This window comes from Triticum aestivum, chromosome 7A (assembly GCF_018294505.1).
Source record: "Triticum aestivum cultivar Chinese Spring chromosome 7A, IWGSC CS RefSeq v2.1, whole genome shotgun sequence".
Lineage (NCBI taxonomy): Eukaryota > Viridiplantae > Streptophyta > Magnoliopsida > Poales > Poaceae > Triticum > Triticum aestivum.
The window spans coordinates 31,665,602-31,676,073 of record NC_057812.1 but is presented as its reverse complement, the minus strand read 5'-3'; the positions used below and the strand labels follow the sequence as shown (position 1 = coordinate 31,676,073).

The window sequence follows — 10,472 nt, the reverse complement described above, 5'->3', positions numbered from 1 at the left end:
GTCTTATGCAACTAGGACAACCCTAAATAACATACAACAATGCAATTGTAGCGTTGTTCAACAAGAATTCTCGTCTTCTATTGGCAGTTTAGCACCACACAAACAGAAAAGAATTTTGAGCAAAAACATTATTCGCATGGTGACATGAAGTTTGGCGAAATTACAGAGATAAGTCCCACTATAACAGCAAGTCCTACTATAAAAGTTTCAACTAATGCTACTATTGATGCATGACAATATGTGTGTCAAATAGTTACTGCAATATTTAAATAATCTCTGGCAAGTTTCATCTAATGTTTCATTTAGATTTAGTTAATGGAAAAGACTCATCTCTGGAGTAGTTTAATTGAAAAGAATCTACAGAATACTCCAGTAATTAGAGTACACAGCTGAGATGCTGGAAAGAACATTGCACAGGCAGGACAAACTACTCCATCTCAGACCGATCCTTGGACTTTGCTTGAATGGAGGACTTGACACGGTTATTGTCCAGTATCCTGCCATATAATCTCTTGCGGTCCTTTATGTATCGAGTCTGAAAGATATATATTTTTTGTGAGCAGTCAGCACAACAAAATCAACCAGAAACAATACAAGATGACTTTGATTTAGACATTTCAAACCATGCATGTTCAGAACATAAATTAGTACTAGTTCTCTATATATGGTGTTCATTTATTTCAGCATCATATATATGGACTTTGAATGTAAACAAGCAGCCAGATTTAATTTCATGCCAAAATTTCTAGATAAGGCACAGATTAGGTGATGGTTTAAACTGTAGCACCAAACTGTAAAAACAAGCAAAGATTAGAGGATGGTTTCAAAAAAATTACCTTCCTTAAAACTGAAACCCAAACATTAATTCTCAGTTCAATTCTTCCACCAGCTTAATTATATCAAGGTTAACTGAACTAGTAGTTTTGTCTAGTTTTTCTCAAGCAGGTGTTTGTCAGTTGATTCACCGAGAGTTTATCAAAACATGGCAACGATTAGTGGGATATTTTATTCCCAACACAACACACAATGTCAAGAGAGCAGACAGCAAAATAACTACTAGCATACGAAGCTCATCCAGTCACTACTAGCATACGAAGCTCATCCAGCTAACTGAGTAACATGGGTTGCAATTGAAGCAATTTGGGTGGGTTGGTTGACGTTGCTACCACTGGAGAAGGCGCATTCCGTAGCGTACCGAGAGGTGGTGGAGGTAGGCGAGCACGGCCACGTCGTCACCGGTGACGACCTTCTCGGCCTCGTCGACTGCGGTGAGGTTCTGCAGAGTAGGGCCCAGCTTCTTGCCGACCCAAGCCACGATGACGTCCCTGCAGCAAAGCAAAAATTCATTCTTAACAGCCGTGGAGACGGAGCAGGGAGGGAATTGGGGATCTGCAGAGATCCTCACTTGGTCCTCTCGCCGGAGTAGTCCCTGGGCACGCCGTCGATGAAGAAGAGGAGGGTGGGGTAGCCCTGCACGTTGTGCGCCTGCGCCAGGTCGTGGTCCTCGATGGCGTCCACCTTGGCCAGCGCGACGTCGATCCCCTGCAGTGAGGCGCGAGCGCGCGGCAGTGGCCACACCAGAGCGCGTAGAACTCGACCATGACGTGGCGGCGGGCGGATCTGAGGGGATAGGGTTCCCGGAGGAAGCTGAGGAAGGGGTCGTCGCGGCCGGGGATCTGGAGCTCGAGAGGAGCGTGGGGAAGGGGGATGGGAAGTGAAATCGAGGTCGGAGAGCCGGATCCGTGTGTATGGGGTTGGTGTGATTGAAGAGGGGCTGGCGGGGAGTGCACGGCGCTAGGGTAGGGGGGAGGGACGAGGTCGGCGTCGGTGAGGAGGACGACGAGGTCGGTGGTGGGTGGGAGAGGACGGGGAGGATGTGGATCGGGAGGGGCCGGGGACGGGGAGGAGGAGGTGGCGGCGAGGGCGGATCTGGAAGGGGAGAGGAGGAGAAGAGAGCGAGGGAAAGAAAGGAGGCGGGGGGTGGATGTAAAATTACAACAGGGCAGAGCTAGGGTTTCGGGGATGGTGTGGAAGGGCTGATGACTGCCGTTGGATCCACGATCATCCAACGGTGTTCGATGCATGATCCGCGTGATGCGTCCACGGACTAATCAGAATACAGTACGACGTTATGACCATCTAAATTGGTCAAAAAATTCATTTTCTATTTTTCGAGTGCGTAAATTGAGTTTTTTTAAATGACCTACCATATATTTATTGCAAAATGGGACCAGATCATTTTTATAATATATTAGGCCATATTTAATGTTCAATTGACAAAATAATTGGTTGTCAAAAGTTTTCATTTTCTTTGGACGAAAAAACCATTTTTCATTTTCCGAGTGCCCGAAAGGAGGTTTTTTTGTGAAGGAACTACCAAATAATTGTTGCAAAATTGGACCAAATCAATTTTCTAAAATACTAGGACATATTTAATGCACAATTGACAAAATGGTTGGGTGTAAAAAGTTTTGATCCACCTCTCGTGAAAAAGACAAATTTCCGCCGATTCAGCTGGAAGCGGGTCAAATTTGAATTGCAGCTGCCTCATAGTTTGCTATTTATTTTTTACAAAAATCATTTCTAGGTACATAAGTATCTATTTAATCATAGAAACACCAAAAGTTTTCCAAGATTCAACCACTAGCTAGGAGCGGTCAAGCCCGCCGTTTTGACCGCATTTTGAAACGGGCATAAAAAATTCAAAAAAAATCAAAAAATTGGGAAACCTTCACATTGTGTCATTATATGTGGCCAAGTTCCCAAGAAAAATAGCAAACTTGTAATACGGCAATTATTTTAAAAAAGTGTTCTCAGAAATGAGCTATCATCTCTGAAGATTCATGGCTTTCAAGCCAAATGATCAATCTTATGGCCATATTCGTGGCATAGTTTGTTCAAATGATCTCATATTGTGCACAAGGGTGCATATTGGAATGGCAAACAATGTTGCCTAAGGAAGTTTTCATTTTCTTTGGACGAAAAAACCATTTTTCATTTTCCGAGTGCCCGAAAGGAGGTTTTTTTGTGAAGGAACTACCAAATAATTGTTGCAAAATTGGACCAAATCAATTTTGTAAAATACTAGGATATATTTAATGCACAATTGACAAAATGGTTGGGTGTAAAAAGTTTTGATCCACCTCTCGTGAAAAAGACAAATTTCCGCCGATTCAGCTGGAAGCGGGTCAAATTTGAACTGCAGCTGCCTCATAGTTTGCTATTTATTTTTTACAAAAAATCATTTCTAGGTACATAAGTATCTATTTAATCATAGAAACACCAAAAGTTTTCCAAGATCCAACCACTAGCTAGGAACGGTCAAGCCCGCCGTTTTGACCACATTTTGAAACGGGCATAAAAAATTCAAAAAAAATCAAAAAAATTGGGAAACCTTCGCATTGTGTCATTATATGTGGCCAAGTTCCCAAGAAAAATAACAAACTTGTAATACGGCAATTATTTTTAAAAAGTGTTCTCAGAAATGAGCTATCATCTTTGAAGATTCATGGCTTTCAAGCCAAATGATCAATTTTATGGCCACATTCGTGGCATAGTTTGTTCAAATGATCTCATATTGTGCACAAGGGTGCATATTGGAATGGCAAACAATGTTGCCTAAGGAAGTTTTCATTTTCTTTGGACGAAAAAACCATTTTTCATTTTCCGAGTGCCCGAAAGGAGGTTTTTTTGTGAAGGAACTACCAAATAATTGTTGCAAAATTGGACCAAATCAATTTTCTAAAATACTAGGACATATTTAATGCACAATTGACAAAATGGTTGGGTGTAAAAAGTTTTGATCCACCTCTCGTGAAAAAGACAAATTTCCGCCGATTCAGGTGGAAGCGGGTCAAATTTGAACTGCAGCTGCCTCATAGTTTGCTATTTATTTTTTACAAAAATCATTTCTAGGTACATAAGTATCTATTTAATCATAGAAACACCAAAAGTTTTCCAAGATCCAACCACTAGCTAGGAACGGTCAAGCCCGCCGTTTTGACCACATTTTGAAACGGGCATAAAAAATTCAAAAAAAATCAAAAAATTGGGAAACCTTCGCATTGTGTCATTATATGTGGCCAAGTTCCCAAGAAAAATAACAAACTTGTAATACGGTAATTAGTTTTAAAAAGTGTTCTCAGAAATGAGCTATCATCTTTGAAGATTCATGGCTTTCAAGCCAAATGATCAATTTTATGGCCACATTCGTGGCATAGTTTGTTCAAATGATCTCATATTGTGCACAAGGGTGCATATTGGAATGGCAAACAATGTTGCCTAAGGAAGTTTTCATTTTCTTTGGACGAAAAAACCATTTTTCATTTTCCGAGTGCCCGAAAGGAGGTTTTTTTTGTGAAGGAACTACCAAATAATTGTTGCAAAATTGGACCAAATCAATTTTCTAAAATACTAGGACATATTTAATGCACAATTGACAAAATGGTTGGGTGTAAAAAGTTTTGATCCACCTCTCGTGAAAAAGACAAATTTCCACCGATTCAGCTGGAAGCGGGTCAAATTTGAACTGCAGCTGCCTCATAGTTTGCTATTTATTTTTTACAAAAATCATTTCTAGGTACATAAGTATCTATTTAATCAGAGAAACACCAAAAGTTTTCCAAGATCCAACCACTAGCTAGGAACGGTCAAGCCCGCCGTTTTGACCGCATTTTGAAACGGGCATAAAAAATTCAAAAAAATCAAAAAATTGGGAAACCTTTGCATTGTGTCATTATATGTGGCCAAGTTCCCAAGAAAAATAACAAACTTGTAATACGGTAATTATTTTAAAAAAGTGTTCTCAGAAATGAGCTATCATCTCTGAAGATTCATGGCTTTCAAGCCAAATGATCAATTTTATGGCCACATTCGTGGCATAATTTGTTCAAATGATCTCATATTGTGCACAAGGGTGCATATTGGAATGGCAAACAATGTTGCCTAAGGAAGTTTTCATTTTCTTTGGACGAAAAAACCATTTTTCATTTTCCGAGTGCCCGAAAGGAGGTTTTTTTGTGAAGGAACTATCAAATAATTGTTGCAAAATTGGACCAAATCAATTTTGTAAAATACTAGGACATATTTAATGCACAATTGACAAAATGGTTGGGTGTAAAAAGTTTTGATCCACCTCTCGTGAAAAAGACAAATTTCCACCGATTCAGCTGGAAGCAGGTCAAATTTGAACTGCATCTGCCTCATAGTTTGCTATTTATTTTTTCCAAAAATCATTTCTAGGTACATAAGTACATGGTTTGGTGGCGATACGTCGAGGTTTGGGCGGTGGCCGAGGGCCCCATCTCTAGAGCGCGTAAACTCGCATGCCCGCCGCGTGGTCACCGCGTGACCGTGGCGTTGCCATGTGTTCCGGGTGGCCTAGACATGTCTAGTGGGTTGGGCACTCCCCAGGTAGATGCTAAGAAGAAAATTACAACATAAGATTCTCATGAGGAGACCGATTGGTGCTCAAACATGAATTAGCAGCCAAGTGTTTGATTAGCAGTACAGGAAATGTACATGGCTAATGGGCGTGAGTTTTGGCTGAAGATGATCAGTTACTAAGAAGACCGTCTTCACAAATTTTCAGCTCAAAAGGAGGAGCCTAGGTGGTACTTGCTTTGCAAACTACCACACTGGACATAAATACGTATGTTGAAGCTCGGCTCAAAATAATGAATAGATTGAGCTGGCATTTGGTGGAGGATGTTTATTTGGGCATAGGAAAGCACTGTAGAAAATGGATACTATTTGGACATGCCAAAGTGGTACTTCCTTCACAAACTGTTGTTCTGAACAGAATAGGAAAATGAATATTTTTGAATTATTTTTGAACTAGGCAAGGAAGGTTTTACATATTTGACGAAGATATGACCCAAAGAATTTATGAGATTTTTTTAAGAATTTTGGGAATGATAGAAATATAGGTTGCTTCACAACCTAGGGCAAAAACTGCCACATGGACATTACACATAGGCAACACTGATGAGGTGGCGCCTAGTCATAGCAACCCACCACAATTTACAAGGCTATGACCATCTATATTGGTCATTAACAACTAGAAATAAGGCAGCGGACTAGCGATGTTTGCTTTATGACCTTTTCGTGTGAGGAAATTACGACCTTTCTGACCAAAATGGTCGCAATGGTTTAGGGTTTGGAGCCCCCCGAACAGCTTTTGACCAATTGGTCTGAAATGGTCATAAATTTATGACTAATTCTTCGAGGGTCACTGACAGAAGGTCATAAGTTGACATATTTCTTGTAGTGGCCGTGAGCTCACCCGTCACCATGCTGTCTGCCACATCATGACTGACTCTGCTTTCACTAGCCTCGCTCGACGGCCAGGGAGGGGACTATTTAGTGTCACTAGCCGTCAACCCGTGCACCTGCATGGGCTAGTGGTTGTGTCACAAATCATTAATAATATTTGAGTACATATATAACAATTTTGAGCCAAATCTGCCGCACAATTACGATTTGGAAAACTAAGTTGTTGTTACACAAAGGATTATTTCTTGCAGGGGTACATGTAAACCTTCATACTTCTATTCATATGTATATTTTTTCAAGGATAGCGATGTTGAGTAGAAGTAACTTGGTGATTAATATATGTTGGAAAAATGAAAACATGTCACAATAGTGTTGACATTGTCTATTTGTAAATGTAGGTCACGCATCATGGTGATAGCAACATACTTTCCTTGTAAGGTAATTCAATAGGTTTATAATTTAGAGCTACAGATCCATGAAACATAAAATATGAACATTGTTTTAGTTTTCATAGGAAAACTACAATGAAAATGAATTATAGTGGAAGATTTATTTCAGAAAATGCCTTTGATAAGAGTAAAAGCCAAAAAATAGTTGGTGCATGCATGTGAATTCAAGTACTACGTACCCGACTTTTTGAAACTCTGGAAACCCAAAATTAGAAACCAATACTCGATCACCATAACTGGAAATTACTCAGACATTGTTTTTAAGTCTGAACTGACATAAAAACTATTTGATGAAGCTCGTCAGTATCTTGCAACAATAAGGAATAACTATACTGGTCCACCCATGTAGTAGAACAATCAATACAACTTAAATTTCCAATTATGTTCAATGTCCCAAGAGTTAATTAGTTACAAAAGAAGCATGGATGTACCTTCAAAGATGCAAATAATTGCAATGTCTAACATTCTTTTCACTGTAAGAAAGAAATGGTATTGATATCGATAGGCATCAACAGTAGTGCAAGATCTTTTTAAAGGATTCAAAATAGTGGGAAAAAATTAGAACCTTTTGGAAAATCTGTCATGTAATAAACAACTGAGATACACACAAACATCATTTATGACATTTGAAGGTTTATAATTCTGAATCACATACATGCCAAATAATAAAAATACATTTAAATGGCTGGACAACCTATGGCAAAGGAAGTACAATGAAAAATTGTAGTACTGAAGTTGATCATTAGAATGTTAGTAAGATGAGACCTTTTGTAAATTGGCAGCAAGAACTAAGACCATTAATTTTGTAAAATGCTATACTATATTTTAACTATTACATTATATACATTCAACTATTCACGGGGTCACACAGTAATGTCAAGGAAAATGTGTGGTTGGGAATCATGCATTAATCTGGCTGGAAAATCGTAGAAAACAAAATGTGTATGTTTCAATTTTGTTTGGAACAACAACTAGATAATGTACTGATGATGCCCATGTGCTATAGGCTTTTACAGATCAACATTAGAATTAACTACCTGAGTATAAGTGTAACTTATATGATTAAAAAAACTCTTAGGAGCTCAGTTTGAATGTAGTTTTCCTAATGCGATATCAAATAGCCTATCGTCACTACTTTGCACACTCCTCTTTGAAGCAACAAATAGGCAAAAAATAAAAATCACACCTATATTTGGCGCTAGATTCAAATTCAAGAGGCAATGTTGCTTACCTGCCTAAATGGAAAAACTGCCATGGGGATTCAAGAAGAGCACTCATTAATTATGTAGTGGATGAAAATCGATGTTGTGGAGGCTCACAGTCGGCGCGATGAAAAGAGACCATTGGGATGCATAGCATCGCGTTCCACGGAGCAGCATGATGCACTGCGAGAGGCCGTTTTCCCAGAACAACCGCAAGAAGCAGCGGCATTAGAGGCTAGGTGGTCAAAATTCAATCATATAAACACCAAGAGAACCCAATTGTTGTCTCCAAGAAGCCCCATGAAAAAAATTAAATGGAGAAGGGGAAATATGTATATAACTGAAGAACATAACCCACCAAACTGAATGTTCTCCTGATGCAAGGAGCTTTAGATAGCAACTAACAGTCAGAATCATAGCATGAATTTTTATCTGCCCTCACAATGGGACAAAACTTTAGTTATGCTAAGAAGGATAACGAATAGCACACCAAGAGAAAAGAAGTGGAAGCTCATGCATATGAAACAAAATTAAATCTCACTGAATGTGTGGTTTATATATACTGATGTGTGTGTGCCTATTTGAAGGATATATGATCGGAATTTCTTCATTGGAAGAGTATATAGAACACATACATATGGGCTGTGGTGCAAGATTCCACAAACTGACTACCAACTACATTCTACTACAGCAATTATGGATGTGCATTCGGATACAATTATACTGAATTAACTGGATTGCTATACAATAATGCCACTTAATGAACTCATGAGGGTAACTTTGTTTTGATCAAAAGACCATCATGCCCGCTTCCATGCATTTTTCATTGAGAATGAAACACATAGAACAACATTATATGGATCAACTTACAGCAACACTGCTAGTCCAGCGAAAGGAGTAGAACAAAAACAGAGACCATCCTTTGCAAGAAAACTCGGTAAACAATTTTCAGAAACTGCCGGATCACCACAGTTTGAGTCTTTGCCCACTTCACTTCACTGGTAGTCATGTTCTTTAGTAGCAAGTGAGCACTGGGTTTCCTTTTAGCTAGATTTTCAGGGTGCCCTCAGATGAGCCTGACTAAAGCATGTACGACTGAAATTCCCCTCTTAGTTAAACTGTGGTGAGTATATACATGTGGGAAAGATCAATGCAACTGGCATATTTATCCATTGCAGCTGATGGTTTACCTCTTGGTTGCTATTGCCAAGACGGATGCAAGTTGGGGTACGAAGCCAACATGAGTTGTTTAGTAATAGTGACCTCGTGATGATTTCTAACGGTGTTGGTGATCCACTAGCCCGGCCTGGTTGATTATTATTTTTTACTTTTCACAGATCGCATGGATACAATTTCATCGGGCATGAGGATGTTTTTTTGATAAACTTGCATGAGGATGGACTTTGTAGCAATTGTTTTTGGTAAAATAAAACATGGACTCTATTTGTACAACCGTAAGATGAAAGCTCTATGGGCCGATTCTATTTCTACAACCGTGAGATCAAAGGACTGTGGGCCTTCTATTTTTTTTGGCCGAATTAAGCTATTTTCAGCCAAAAGTTACACGGGTTAATCTGAACCGTAATAACTCGGCCTCACCAGATTAACGGCTCCTAATTACTGATTAACGTAAGAATTTCTTGAGAGTCTGTAATTAGTATAGGCATAGATAGATGTGGACCTGATCAGTGGGCCTGGTATGTCAGAAATTGAATTAATTCGCCCCAAATGAATCATCGGTGTTTATTGAGAAAATTAGCAAGGAAATCAATTGATTCTTGGGGCGCCCAAGAAATGTGGTGGCAAATCTAAACATGAACTTAAAATGTGATGGTTTTTTGCAATTTGCTACCTGTGAAGACAATGCGCGTCCACAAAAAAACCATTTGTTAAGTATTTTCTTTTCTGAATTCACGAGGTAAGACATTTAGTTATGGGAGCCACGCAACTGTACTTTGATTATGTCAAGTACGTAAAAGGGTCTCTGCAGTACCTTTTCAGTGGTTGCCGGTAGATTTTGTCACACGGATTTTTATTTTTATTTGTTATGATGCGGCAACGGATACATTCATGTGCTTCCATGCTCGCATTTCTATCTATGAACGTTCAAAAGACATGCTTCTAGCATCCCGATTTTACTCTACATGGAAACACCAGTGTAGATTCCCAATGTGTTTCCCTTCAAAAACTAGTAAATGTGTAGGTGCAATGCACGTTGATATTAGATAATACATTAATTACACGTAAATATTAGGTTTGGAGGAAATCAAAACGTAGGAATTAGGAGTAGTATAGAAATTCGATAGGATGGCAATTGCCATCCTAAGGAATTGACTTGCCTCGTTCCTACGCGCAAAATGAGCTTTGAGTGGATGTGTAGTTTCCTCCCAAAACACATGAAATGGGTAGCGTTCCTACGAAATTCCTGTACGCATTTCCTACAAACCGAATGCATATATAGGAAATTTTCCTCCGGAATCTTTGTTCCTATGTTTTCCTACGGAAATCCTCCAAACCGAATGTGTACGTGCATTGCACGCTGATATTA

General features: G+C 39.3%; 1 pseudogene; it reads right to left on the bottom strand.

Moving 5' to 3' along the window:
• Window positions 1–427: 427 nt before the first annotated feature.
• LOC123152894 (protein disulfide isomerase-like 1-4) lies at window positions 428–7,977 on the bottom strand (annotated as a pseudogene).
• Between the last annotated feature and the right edge of the window lie 2,495 nt (window positions 7,978–10,472).